Below are 13465 nucleotides of genomic sequence, written 5' to 3'. Positions count from 1 at the left end.
TAGCTAGTTCTAGTATACAAGATAAATTGGGTTTCACGTAAACTAAAATCTATAGAAAATCAGTAATATAATGTATCCAAAGGCATAATATATCCAGGAAGTCAGAAGCAACTTTACATTAACATTATATGGACTGGTCCTCTAGACCAAACATTTCAGCAAATCAGATCATTTCCTTTTCAGTATCAATAACATTTTTCCTTTAACAGGAAAACATTGCAGCTACAGCTCCATCACAGTTTTTGTGAAGCTGAACTTGCTTTCAAGTTAAATTAGTTGCTTTGTCTTCTATTTAGTATTGTTCTATTTATTTTTTGCATGCAGACACCATCCTGAGCAGGAAATCATTTTAAAAACATAGCTCTTACGCATATCCTCATTTCAGGATCGTTTTGTGATTGTCCATTTATGCCTTACACAAAGTGAACCATGGCAAGAATTGATTCGGATACCAAAAGGTAGAAAAAGCCCCTGATTTGAGAATACAATTTGGCTTCCCTAATCATTTTAAATCCATTTCTAGATGAGGTAGATTTCCATGTTCAACTCACCCCAAACCTCATGTATGATTTAAGGATCATTATCTGTAGCCCAGACCAATGCAAAAGGGGCCTAAATACGTCTGCAGATGTTCTCCGAAAGCCTGGAGCTATGAACAGGGCACCAGAAAAAGCATTTCAAGGCTAAACTTCTGCTAATGGAAGATTAATTATTTTATAGGCACTTACAGATGCTCTGTTGTAGGAAACGCTTTAAAGATAAGACAATAGAAATAGAGTCTTTAGGAACGAGAACTGAACTTCCAGGTGCCTGTGTGCCTCCGCAAGCCCCAGTGAAATGAAAGCATGGGCTCTGTAACCAGGAGTGAAGAGAAAGAAAAGGTGGAACACTGGGAAATCGAGTCTCCCAAGACTGTGCCTAGCAAGCTCCCTTCTGTCGAGGGCAGGAAGGTCACTAGGAAGGAGCTCCTTATAGTTAACACTTGGCATGAACAATCAGAATTTCTGGCCAGACAGCAGAATTAGGGGTGGTCACAGACCCAGGTCACAGCAGGCACAGGTGGAGGCTCAGAACTGGTGGTTGCTGGTGGTGGCCCAAAAGAACACACCCCAAGGGAGAAGTCGACTTTCAAGGAAGATGAATCCCTGCAGAGTAGGATGCCCATCATTTCGCTGCCTTTTGGCTAAAACCAAGATCAAGTGCAGATTAGGATGTCCGGTGCTGTAGACATCGCTCCGCCAATTCTGAATGCTCATGATGTAGTGGTGCACTTAATTTTGGTTACTCTGTTTAGAAAATTCACTTTGGGCCCAGGCACAATGGTTCATGCCTGTAACCCCAGCATGCTTGGAAGGCCAAGACAGGGGGATCACCTGAGCTCAGGAGTTCGACACCAGCCTGAGCAAGAGTGAGACCCTGTCTCTAAAAGTAGCCGGGCGATGTGACTGGTGCCTGTAGTCTCAGATACTCAGGAGGCTGAGGAAAGAGAATCACTTGAACCCAGGAGTTTGAGGTTGCTGTGAGCTAGGAGCCACAGCACTCTACCAAAAAAAAATAGAGTCTCTATTTTTTTGTTGGCTGGGGCCGGGTTTGAACCCTCCAGTATATGGGGCTGGAGCCCTACTCCTTGAGCCACAGGCACCACCCAAGACTCTATCTTAAAAAGAAAAACAAAAAAGAAAATTCACTTTGGGGAAGCAGAAGAGACTTCAGATCTGAACATTGCCACAAAGACCTGAGTCCTGAGTGTGCAGTCATTAATAGAATGTTTCAGAATCTGCAACCTTTTACAAACCAGGAGCTCTAGGAAATAAGGAATCTCCCCTCACCTCTTTAATGTTGTATGCAACCCCAGACAAAGGGGTCCAAAACCAACCAGAAAGCTCCCTCAAACACCTGCACACCACCCTCTGTTGAAGTTTAGCACTCCACTTTAGGAAACGAAGCCGTCAGTAGTAATGGATCATAGGCCTGGAGCTCTGTTACTACTGACTGTTAAGCCAACACCCAGGAGGAATTTGCAAGGCACGTCACAGTCACCAGGAACTGGGTTCACCAAAGCCTTTGCATCTTAGAGATTAGGGCTTTGGGGAGCACACCAGCTTCTAAATGTTTAATTTTCAACTGAAGAGCCAACACTGTATGCAGAAGATGGATTCTAAAACATTCTATTAATGGCTGCACACTATTCTACATCCTCTGTTGTTAAACATTTAGGTTGCCTCCATTTTCTGTTTTTACCAATTAGGCCACTCAGGGAAGTACTTTTAATATTTCAAATTGAGATGTCTACATTTAGTATTTTTTTATTCATTCTCAGCTTCATTTCATTTGTAGTCAAGAAACATGACCTATATAACTCTCCATTTGGAGATTGAGGCCTAGCTCATCATATATTTTGGTAATTTCCCAGAGACACTTGAATAGAAGGCACACTCTAAGTTCATATGTACTTTTAAAGGGGGCAACATATCCAGTTGGAGATAAAAATACAGAAGTGATTTTGTTCATAGCCCCAGGGGCTGCAGGGCCCAGAGAGTGTGCTTGTCTTCTTAACTGATTCCGTCAGCATTGCTATTGAGCTGTCCCAAGTGAGCCGCTGGAGGCCTCATCTCTGCTTCCACTTTGGCAACTGCAGTAACAATAACAATAACAGAACCAAACCTGCAGTCTTCCTTGTGAGAAATTCACAGAATTGGGCTGGCCTGGTTTTGTCCCATGGAGACTCAGGTAATGAACCTGGTATGGCAGTTTGGAAAAAAGTCAGGGGGACCAAGATCTTAGAGAAGATGATAAAGGTAAAAAGGTCACAAGATGGTCAAATTTCAATTAGATAGTTCCAATAGTTTTGCAAGATGTTCATAAAGTTTTAAACAAGTTGTATATACTTATTCTCAGAATGAATCCAGTCTCCTCTGCTTACTAGCGGTGAAGTTTGAAGTACAGTTTCCGTTCCCACGAAATAAGAAGACTGATGCTAACCTCACAGGGAGGGCTAACTGAGCAACTTGTTCTCAATAATATTAATTCTCTCTTTCAGCAGCTATTGTCTCTAGGTCTGTTACATAAGGACTCCGTTTCATCCCCCCATTTTTGTCACTTGGACTGTTTACAAAACCTGCAGATGATTTCAGACATGTCCGAGTAGAGCCCTGACCAGTGACTTGCCCCATATGTAGAGGTAGTGTTGCAAGGTGGCTGAGAAACAGAACTTCTCTGTCTGATTTCCTGCCAGAGCCAATAATTTCTTCTAACTCTTGAATACAGTGTCCCCTCCCCACCTTCCCCACGACTCGGCTCAGCCCATCCTCCCCACCCCAAGTTTCCTCACCTAACAGCCCACAGCTCCCAAACTTTCACTCTCTTCTAAACAAAGTTTCTCCCTGCATCCTGATTTGACTTCTTGTCAGCAATTAAAATATTTGTGAATTGGGCCAAGTACCAAAGACCTCTTAAAAGTGATTTGCAAAATCTGCTATGCTTAAACAAATGCTTTGCAAGCTAAACTAAAAACTGAAGGAGCTGGATTTTACAAGTTATTATTGTAATAAACAGAACATTCATTTTAAATTTAAAAAAGCTAAATAACCTTTTTAGATACATAAGAAAACCCTTATACTGACTAATGGGGATGAGGGTAGGCCTGAATTCCACAGAATTGAGGGGACAGTCAGCCCAAGGGGACTTAACAGCCTCAGATCAGAGCCCAGAACAGTCTTGGTGGATAAACCTTCTTCTGTTCTCTGACTGCCCCTGCTCTCCTCCCCGAGGCTCAAGGGTTAATTGCCTTTAGATTGCCACTTTGATAAGAGAAGGAGTCCACTAGGCACAGGGCATGGCCAAAGATTACTGACCCAGATCCCTGTCCCCAGAATGACCCCTGTCCCACCCAACCCTGAGGTCCTTCCTTCCCACACAGTACAAAGGTGACTGTCTTCCCAGCTGGCCCTACCCTAAATCTCCAGGTCTGTCAAACCACCTGCTCCTCTCCTCATTCACCGCCCCCCCACCCAACATACTGTGCAAAGTGAACACAGAGGCCTGTGTGTGAAAAGAATCCTCCACAAACACAGGTCAGACTCAAACTTATGGAGTCCATATCTTTTTCTCCTTTCCCTCTGACTGGGTGGTGGTCAGTATCTGTCAGGTGCCAACAAACAAACTTGGGAGAGGATCAATAGAAAGAGGTGGAAAAGTTGGGTAGGGTGGCCAGAAAGGTATGAAGAAGGAAGGGAGAGAAAAGAGGTATTTCCTTAAGTCCAAAGAAGGCCTTGAGGAACTGTAACATAGGCTAAGTGAGAGAAGAAAAGCGTGCATTTTTGAAGGGGAGATGAATAGCTATCTTATCACTAGAATTGTTTTAAGGATGTTGTATATATTATCTAAGCCTCTGAACTGTCGACCTAAGGAAAGAAACTAAGGCAAAATTAATATGGAGAGTGTATATGGACTAGGGTTGAGGACTACAGCCCAGAACACATTTCCATATTGTCTTGAGTAGGACTCCGTTTGGCTTCTGTTACAAGTTTTTTTTTGTTTGTTTTTTTGCCAGTCTCACGCCTTGGTAAAGTGCCATGGCATCACAGCTCACAACAACCTCAAACTCTTGGGTTTAAGCAATTCTCTTACCTCAGCCTCCCAAGTATCTGGGACTACAGGCTCTCACCACAACGCCTGGCTATTTTGTTGTTGCTGTTGCTTTAGTTGTCACTGCTGTTTGGCAGGCCTGGGCTGGATTCAAACCCACCAGCCTTGGTATAGGTGGCCAGGGCCCTAGCCACTGAGTTACTGGCACCAAGCCTACAAGCGAGTTAAGGCGCCGGCCCCATATACCGAGGGTGGCGGGTTCAAACCCGGCCCCAGCCAAACTGCAACAAAAAAATAGCCGGGCGTTGTGGCGGGCGCCTGTAGTCCCAGCTACTCAGGAGGCTGAGGCAAGAGAATCGCTTAAGCCCAGGAGTTGGAGGTTGCTGTGAGCTGTGTGATGCCATGGCACTCTAATGAGGGCCATAAAGTGAGACTCTGTCTCTACAAAAAAAAAAAAACAAGCAAGTTTTTAAAGGCAGAAAGGGGACCAAGCATAGACTGAGACAAACTTGTTTGAGAGGAATTCTCATTGGTTTACAGAGATAACATTGGTTAGTGACTCACCATACCTTGTTGAACTAAAAGGTACGAGTTATGATGTCATAACTCAGCCATGTGGTGTTTTGTGGCTACTTGTCATTAGTCTACAGCCCACATAGCAAGTAGCAAGTAGCTTTAAGAGGTGATTACTTGTAATCCTAGCACTTTGGGAGGCCAAGGCAGGAGGATCACTTGAAGCCAGGAGTTTGAGACCAGCCTGGACAAGAGCAAAACCCTGTTTCTATAAAAAAAATAGAAAAGATTAGCTAGGTGTGATGGCACACACATATAGTCTCAGCTACTCGGGAGGCTGAGGCAGGAAGATGGTTTGAGCTCAAGAGCTTGAGGGTACAGTGAGTGAGACTATCTCAAAAAAAAAAAGGAATTATTTAGCTTAAGGGAAAAATGAGATATGATTATTGTCACACACTGTCACATTTCAGTCCTCTCTGAGCCTGATAATTGAAGGAGACTAACATTCATCAGGCAATTTTTTTTTCTTTCTAAAGATAGGTATTAGGCTGGACACAGTGGCTCACACCTGTAATCCTAGCACTGTGAGAGGCTGAGGCAGGTAGATTGCCTGAACTCAGGAGTTTGAGACCAGCCTGAGCAAGATTGAGACCCCATCTCTGAAAAATAGCTGGGCATCATGGCGGGCATCTGTAGTCTCAGCTACTGGGAAGACTAAGGCAAGAGAATGGCTTGAAACCAAGAGTTTGAGGTTGCTGTGAGCAATGATGTCACAGCACTCTACTGAAGGTAACCAAGTAAGACTCTGTCTCAAAAAAAAAGATAAAAGTTAAAAAAAATAAAGATAGGTATTATATTATCATCCTGATTTTGCTGATGAATAACCTAAAGCATAGTTAGTAGATCTTATTCAAGGGCCCTCAACCACTGGTGGGGCCAGAATGCAAGCCCACCAAGACTGACTCTAGATCCCAAGCTACATCTAGTCTCCACCCCCTCCTGTTTCCCCAACATACTTCCCAGGAATTAGAAGAGCTACCCAGTCAGAGGCATAAATGAGCACCATGGTTATAAATTCAGTTGGAACTAACTCGGTGAACTCAACATATGTCTTCCATAATTACACTGCAAATACATTGCTGACGGCACAGAAGTTTAAATGGAAGGCATGGACTCTTAGGGGTCTTTGTTCTCATGAGATTGCAGATAAGCAGAAAGATCGGATTTATTTTGGATACTATTTCTGCAAATAGTAAGGATAGATATAGGATTTTATATTGACTTAAAAAGGCTTTGCGATATATTAAATAGCTCTGGTAGAAAATGCTGACCAATTTGGGATCTGGCCTAGAGAAAATTAGTATGGAATCAAATTATGTCAAAGTGGAACTTGAAGTTAACCACATGCCAGATAATTTCATTTAGAGGCAGAGGAAGACGCACAGGTGTGATGCCAAACTCTGAGTGCAATGTGAAATTGGGAAGAGTCTGGAGATAAACGCGAAAGGTGTAAATGTGAAAGGTGAGTTATGTCTACTGTTTACAGTTGACATACAGTTAGGCAAATTATCCCAGAGCATGATATTTAGTAGAATATAAAAGAGGTTGGCAGAGTTGCCTTTTTCTTAAAGGTATTAAGAAAAAGAAACCACTGAGTTATTTTCTTGTGCTCTAATAAATGCAGGGGAGGGTTTATAGGTGAGAAGAGAGGGTATTATAAGAGACAGAAAAGGTTTTCTGTAAGAGGTTCAGGGCAAAAATAAAGAAAAAGGATTTCATCTGTAGTGGGGGTTTGGGAAATGGAAAGATGACCCCATCATATTAAACAATGCACAAAAGGGGTGGTAAGAAACAGTTGGGAGAGGACAGCTCTGGGAGGAAATGAGAGGACCACAAATCAACTTTGTCTCAAGCCTAAGTAGGAAAAGGGAGCCCAGGCACAGGAGTTAACAAGGGACAGGGGACTCTCTAGCAATCTCAAGTCTCCAGGAGAGAAGCCTTGGAACGCAGAGGTGGAGTCAAGGCTAGAATGTGAGATAAAGACAGCACCTGAGAAGTTGAAAACAAGAGCTGGTGAACTTAGAGCATGTCTTTTTTCCCCCCAACATGTTCAGAGAAACTTCTCTAGTAACAGACTATAGAAATGATCCCTGAAAGTATAGTCTTGTGAATTTAGAACAACCCATTGTGGGGAGAACCACCAAAAATTAATACAAATGTTAACGTTATCATACTTAAGAAGCAGGTGGGGCATGCTGCGTAAGTGGCCTAGGAATATAAAATTCTAAAATTAGAGTTTGGGGGAGGATAACCTTGATGTGATGCCACTCCCCGGGCACAGAGACAGCTGTGGGTTCTCCCCACAGTGGGTTGTTTAGAAAGGGGGCACAATGAGTAGACCCAGATGTGATCTGGAACATTGAATAAGGAATCCCCACCCACCATCAGAAGAGACACCTGCTGAGGTACAGGCTCCTGGAAATCCCCCAACTCCATTTCAGGACCCTGGAAGTGTGGGTGGGCATTTGGGGGAGGCTTGGAAGGGCCTGAGGTAGCAGACTCTCAGGGCAGCAGATATGTACCCAACCAGTAGAAAAATACCATGAAGCCCTATAATAGTGTGATAAGTGGAGTCTAATATGAAAATACAGGACACAGGCCCATTATTGTGAAGTTAGTGAAAAATAATATTTTTCAATTTGTTTGGGGTTTCCTAAAAAGGAACTAAGATAGAGAAACTTAGTCTGTGCCAGCTGACTTCACACTGAACTGAGCAAATGCAAATTAATAATCACCAGTTAGTGACCTTACCCCTACCCAAGATAGGAATTTGGGCCCACTTGAAAGAGAGGTGTCCATTGCCAATTATAGCATTTGCAGTCTGCCTTACTCATGGCTTTACTGGGTTGAAGGCACTGAGTGGCTGGCACAGCCATACCAGTACCTTCTTGGAGAATTATTGCTTCTATCCACTATGCAAAGCTCTATGGATCAAGAGAATGGTGGGAGATATCAGCTATAGAGTAGAAAATCCTATTTATGAAATGTGAAAATATTGGCAACTCCCCTCTCTTTTTTCTTTTATATACAGTTTATATTGTATATTCAGGTTGGTCATAAAGTTCATGCGCAATTTTAAATTGCACACTATTTTAAATTGTATATATTTCCTCTATACAGAGTGATACTAGATGGGGATTTCAAAAGAACGTAAGAAAAGTGATTCAGCTGAAATAACCTAAAAAACTGACTTTTGAAGCCAAAGCCTGAGATCTCTCCCTGAGAATACAGGGTCTAAATCGCCAACATACATATCACAATGGGGGTGGGCTGCAGAATCCTGAGAGGAGACGGCTCCTGCACACCCATGCTGGTGGGTTTACAAAGTGTGGGAAACTTCCTGTGGGGTTGCTGTGTTTTGTTATTGGGAAGAAATGAAATTGGGGTAGATGGAGCCGAATCTAGACGGGCCATGGGCAATGGAAGAATATTCTGCTCTGCACACCTCGGGAAAGGTAACAATGATGACCCATCTAGTTTCAGTTTCTAGAGGGAACCTGGAAAGAATCCAAAGTGAACAAGTAGCCTCACAGTAGGACCCCATCCAATGGGCATGCCTGTCCCTGTGGGCACTCTAGGGATCCAAGATGTGTGTGGCGTAGTGTAGCCAGTGGGAGGCCATCATCTGGGGCAAGGGCGGGGGGCTGCTGGGGACTCTGCAGCCCCGAGGTCAGTGGGCAGAGCCTCAACCATGGTGGCAGCCACAGGGTGAGGTATCTGACTGTGGGTGACTTCCTGGTGGTGGGGAGCAGCTGGTCCAAGCACTAGGCTCAGTGTGACATCTGCAGGGTCTGCTACCACAGAAGTGTTTGTGAGTATTCATGCTTCTTCTCTGCTAAGAGAGACACCCAATGGGGCAGGTGGAGGCTGAAGTTCCACAATTAGCTGGAGGAAGAGGGGATCTTGAGAAGCAGTGAGTTTTGTTGAGTATATGTTGCTCCCAGTCCTGAATTGAATGTGCAAGAAAAACTGGAGGTTGTGAAATGTAATGGGGAAGACACTTGTGGTTCTGTGGCAAGAGTAGAAATGAAGGTCTCAAAAGCTAGACAAGGGTCAGCTTTACCCAGGATGTTAGCAACTCTGTGTTAGGACAGAGAGAAATGGGGGGATGATAAAATGAAATAGAAGGACAAAAGAAGGGAGTTTGGACCTCTTTTCATGGAGGCACAAAATGGTGAGAAATATCTTTAAATGTTTTAAAATAAAGTGCCTAAGAAAATGAGGAAGGCAGTGAAAGGTTTCACACTGCAAATACATTTCTGGCTGCACAGAAGTTTAAATGGAAGGCCTGGACTGAGGAAACAGGTAGAGAAATGAACCAGCAGCCAGCAAAATGCAGAAAACAGTTGCCATGGGCCAGGTGTGGTGGCTCACACCTGTAATCCTAGCACTCTCGGAGGCTGAGGCAGGTGGATTGCTTGAACTCAAGAGTTCAGGATTGGCCTGAGCAAGAGTGAGAACACATCTGTATTAAAAATGAAAAATTGAGACAAGAGGATCATTTGAGCCCAAGCAAGAGTTTGAGGTTGCTTTGAGCTATGACTATGTGGCACTCTACCAACCAAGGACAACAAAGTGAGAATGTCTCAAAAAAAAAAAAAAAAAGCAATTGTCACAACCAAATGATGAGAGAAGGAAAAGGTGCCAGAAATCTGAGGGGAAACTTCCATCATGAAGAATCAGGGTCGTATTCCAAGAAAGGAAAATAGTACAAGGAATTACAAGTATAGGGATGAAAAATCTTTGGATAGTAGAAATGGGGATGCCTTTAAATGTATAAGAAGTGATGAGAAAAAAGAAAAAACATTTGTAGGAACGAGAAAAGGGAAGATGAAGTATAGAAAGTTGTATTTGATCCCAACTCACTACCGAAAACTGCTAGCGGTACAACCAGTGAGTGGTTCACCCCTACGCTGGTGATAGCATCACCACCCTTACACCCCTGGAATCCCTTCAGGGACTCCAGGGTGTATTGACCTGACCGCAGTGAGAAAGGGCACTCCAGAGGACAAGAAGAACAAGGGAAGAATCTTTTGTCAGGCTTGGCTTCCCACCAAAGGATTACAAGGAAGCTTTAAGGTAAGCGGGCATTTCTGGATCGGTTGCTCTTTCTAAGAACAGGATTAGAAGCAGTGATTAACTAGGGATTGGGTGCTACCATGAGAGCAGTGCGGCTGAGCAGTGGGGCATCCACAGTAACAAGTGAAAATAGCAAAGTGGGTTTAGGGGTGTCAATCACTCAAAGAAAGGGTTATGATGACATTTTACAGCCTTTGTGGAAACATTGTTTTTCTGTTCACTTTGTATCTGGCTTTACCTGCTTCTGTCCTCTTAGCCTGATTAAAGGTAGGGCTTCTTTTTTTCTTAGTTTGAGCTGATTTTTATTCTTTTGGTCCCTGTCATGTTTTTCTCATTCAGTCCCATGTTTTAGCCAAGGGCAGATGAGGACATTATCCTGTGAAATCCAAATTTTTAGAACTATAGGCAGTTCAGAGGTCGTGGCCTAGAGGAAGGTGTGAGGAAGCTTGCCATTCCTTCTGCTGCTGTATAAACTGTGGATCCCGGCAAGGGACGATGGCCGTGCATTAGCATTTAGGACTCTGGAGGTCACACATTTGAATACCACGATGCAGACAAATACTAGGAGTATAGATTGTGATCAGGGATTGTAGTTCATTTCTAAACCAAGACACAAGTTCACTCAAATTATACCAAGACAGCCAACCATCCTCAATCTGCAAAACCCACATAAGGGGATACGGGAGTATTACATCATTAATCTGATTTCCATGTTTGTTTCTTGAATCTTTTTAGTAATGTTAGGGAGTCCTGAGAGGTCTGTAGCAATGCGGGGACATTCTATTTCTAATCACCACCTAGATTTCTAGATTTTATGAACCTCCTAGATGAGGCATTCTGTGACCCTGGTTTCCTTGCTAGGTCCTTCTGCTAGTCTCTGAACCACGTTCTCTGACTTTGAGCCTTTTGTAAGATGTAGAATGACGAGGCATGGAGGAGAAAATTCCTCTTGAGTAAAAGTGTTTGAACGCAGATCAAAACTCAATTTTTCTTATGCTTGATTCACATAAAGACCTTTTGTCCAAAAAAAAAGGAACTTTATGGACCAAATGGATGCTGGATGTCAGGGCCTGTCCCAGAGGTAGGCATTAGTTTACCAAGAAAATAAACCCCTGTCCAATTGGCAAGTAATAGCTAATATGATTTGTGTTGAATATCCAATTTCAGTGATTAGTAGCTGTCAGAATTTGGCCACAATACCCCTAAAGTAGTTGTCAAATGGTGGTAATATAATGTTGTGCACCTTTACCATGTGTGATGCAGGCCAATGATGTTTTTAGTATAGAGATCATTAGGTACGTCTAAACCAAAATTACATAGGTCTGAGCCTACAGGCCATGCCTTTTTAAAATGAAGTCTATAAAAGTAAGACTGCCTGTTACTATATCCATCCCCCAATTCTTTCCCAAGTTCTATTTCTGTGAAAGTTTGGTTACAAAAATCCCATGATAGGCACCAGAGTACCATTGGTGCAAACAGGAGCCCCGAATGCACCCTGTCTAGGAATGACATGGGAGGAGCTTTATATTTCTAGTTGCCTCCCCTACTGCAGTGTTTTCCATCTAAGGAAGTGTCTCAGAGTGAGTCCATGACCAGGAGAGCCAGCTGAATCGGCACCAACTCATAAGATTGGTAACAAAGGAAGCTGAATGGCACCTATGGAAAGCAGGGTACCGATATGTTTTAAGCTAACTGTGGCCAGGTGTTGATGTGAAGAACAGGAACAAGGATAACATATGGGGTTTCTTTCTTTGGGGGGGAGGTTTTCATCTGTTTGGTTAGTTTTTGTTTTTTTGTTTGTTTTTTTTTAAAGAGACAGGAAGGTCTTACTCTTGCTCAGGCTGGAAGGCAGTGTCACCATCATAGCTCCCTGCAGCCTTGAACTCCTGGACTCAGAGATCCTCCTGCCTCAGCTTTCCCAGCAGCTGGGACTAAAGGCACACACCAAACATGCCTGCCTAATTTTTAAATTTTTTGTAAAGATGAGGTCTCACCATGTTGTCCAGGTTGGTCTTGAACTCCCCGCCTCAAATCATCCTCCTGCCCCAGTCTCCTGAGTCACTGAGATTACAGACATGACCTACCATGTCGGCCTGTGCTTTCTTAGAGTCCTAACTTAAACAAATCATTACTTTTTTTTTTTTTAATTATGAGACAATCAGGAAGATAGATGGGATGTTTGCTGATATCTTGAAATATGTGATATTAGTATTTTTTAAGTGTTTATCCTTTACAGATATTTATGGAAATATTTGCTTCAAATATTTGATTCAGAATAATTAGGGGACTTCAACAATATACTTAGTGGAAGATTTTTTCAATCAGAACAGGAAAAAAGATCTTAGGAATACCACCCCCACACACACACAAAAAGAGAAACCTGTAAAAGAAAACATTCCTAGGTAAATAAATAAGAATAAGTATGATAAAGACAAATTTTCTTACCTGATTGACTTATCAAACTTATGCAATTCTAATTAAATATCCCAGTGACTTTTACTAATATTAGACAAAATTTTTCCAGATTTCATCTATAACAGGAGTTCTTAAACTGAGATCCATGGATAGAATTCAGGGTTTCTATGGTATTGAATGGAAAAAAATTATAGTTTTCCTTTTACTAGATGTTAACTGAAATGTAACATTTTCTTTACTTACGAATCTAGGTAACAAAACATGTCCATGTTAACAGTCCCTGTAACTATGTCCATTAGAAATCACAAATATTTTCATATTACAGTTGTAGTTACCTAGAAATATCACTTATAATCATCACCACTTTAAAACCATGGTAGTAGGGGTCAGACTTGCTACTCCATCTTGTAATTAAAGCATTAATAAAGAAGCTCATATTTACTATACCATAGCTCTTTAATATTTTTATAACTATTTTTAAATAAAATTGGCTTCCTTTTATTTTTTCTAAGTTCACATCAGACATGGGTAATATGCTGACATCATATATTTCATATATGAGCATGAAAACCCAGTCATCACACTTATGAACTGTGAAAGACTCAAATTGGCTTCTTTTATAATCCTATTAATTTAATGCATTAAAACCATTACTCTGAGAAAGGGTGGACAGGTTTTAACAAAGGGAGCCATAGCCCAGAAAAGCTTAAGAACTGCTGTTCTAGAAGAATAAATGTGGAGAAGAGCTAAAATTAAAATTCAAGAATAATAAGAAAAAGTCTTATGCGTTGTTAAGCACATTTAAAGACTC

General features: G+C 42.2%; 2 pseudogenes; both read right to left on the bottom strand.

The window, feature by feature from the left end:
• Positions 1 to 7186: 7186 nt before the first annotated feature.
• LOC128564237 (uncharacterized) lies at positions 7187 to 7266 on the bottom strand (annotated as a pseudogene).
• Positions 7267 to 13170: 5904 nt separating this feature from the next.
• LOC128564221 (uncharacterized) lies at positions 13171 to 13257 on the bottom strand (annotated as a pseudogene).
• Positions 13258 to 13465: the final 208 nt, after the last annotated feature.

The sequence above is a fragment of the Nycticebus coucang genome, chromosome 13 (assembly GCF_027406575.1).
Source record: "Nycticebus coucang isolate mNycCou1 chromosome 13, mNycCou1.pri, whole genome shotgun sequence".
Lineage (NCBI taxonomy): Eukaryota > Metazoa > Chordata > Mammalia > Primates > Lorisidae > Nycticebus > Nycticebus coucang.
Note: the sequence above shows the minus strand (reverse complement) of the source record. Positions and strands in the feature narration are given on the sequence as shown.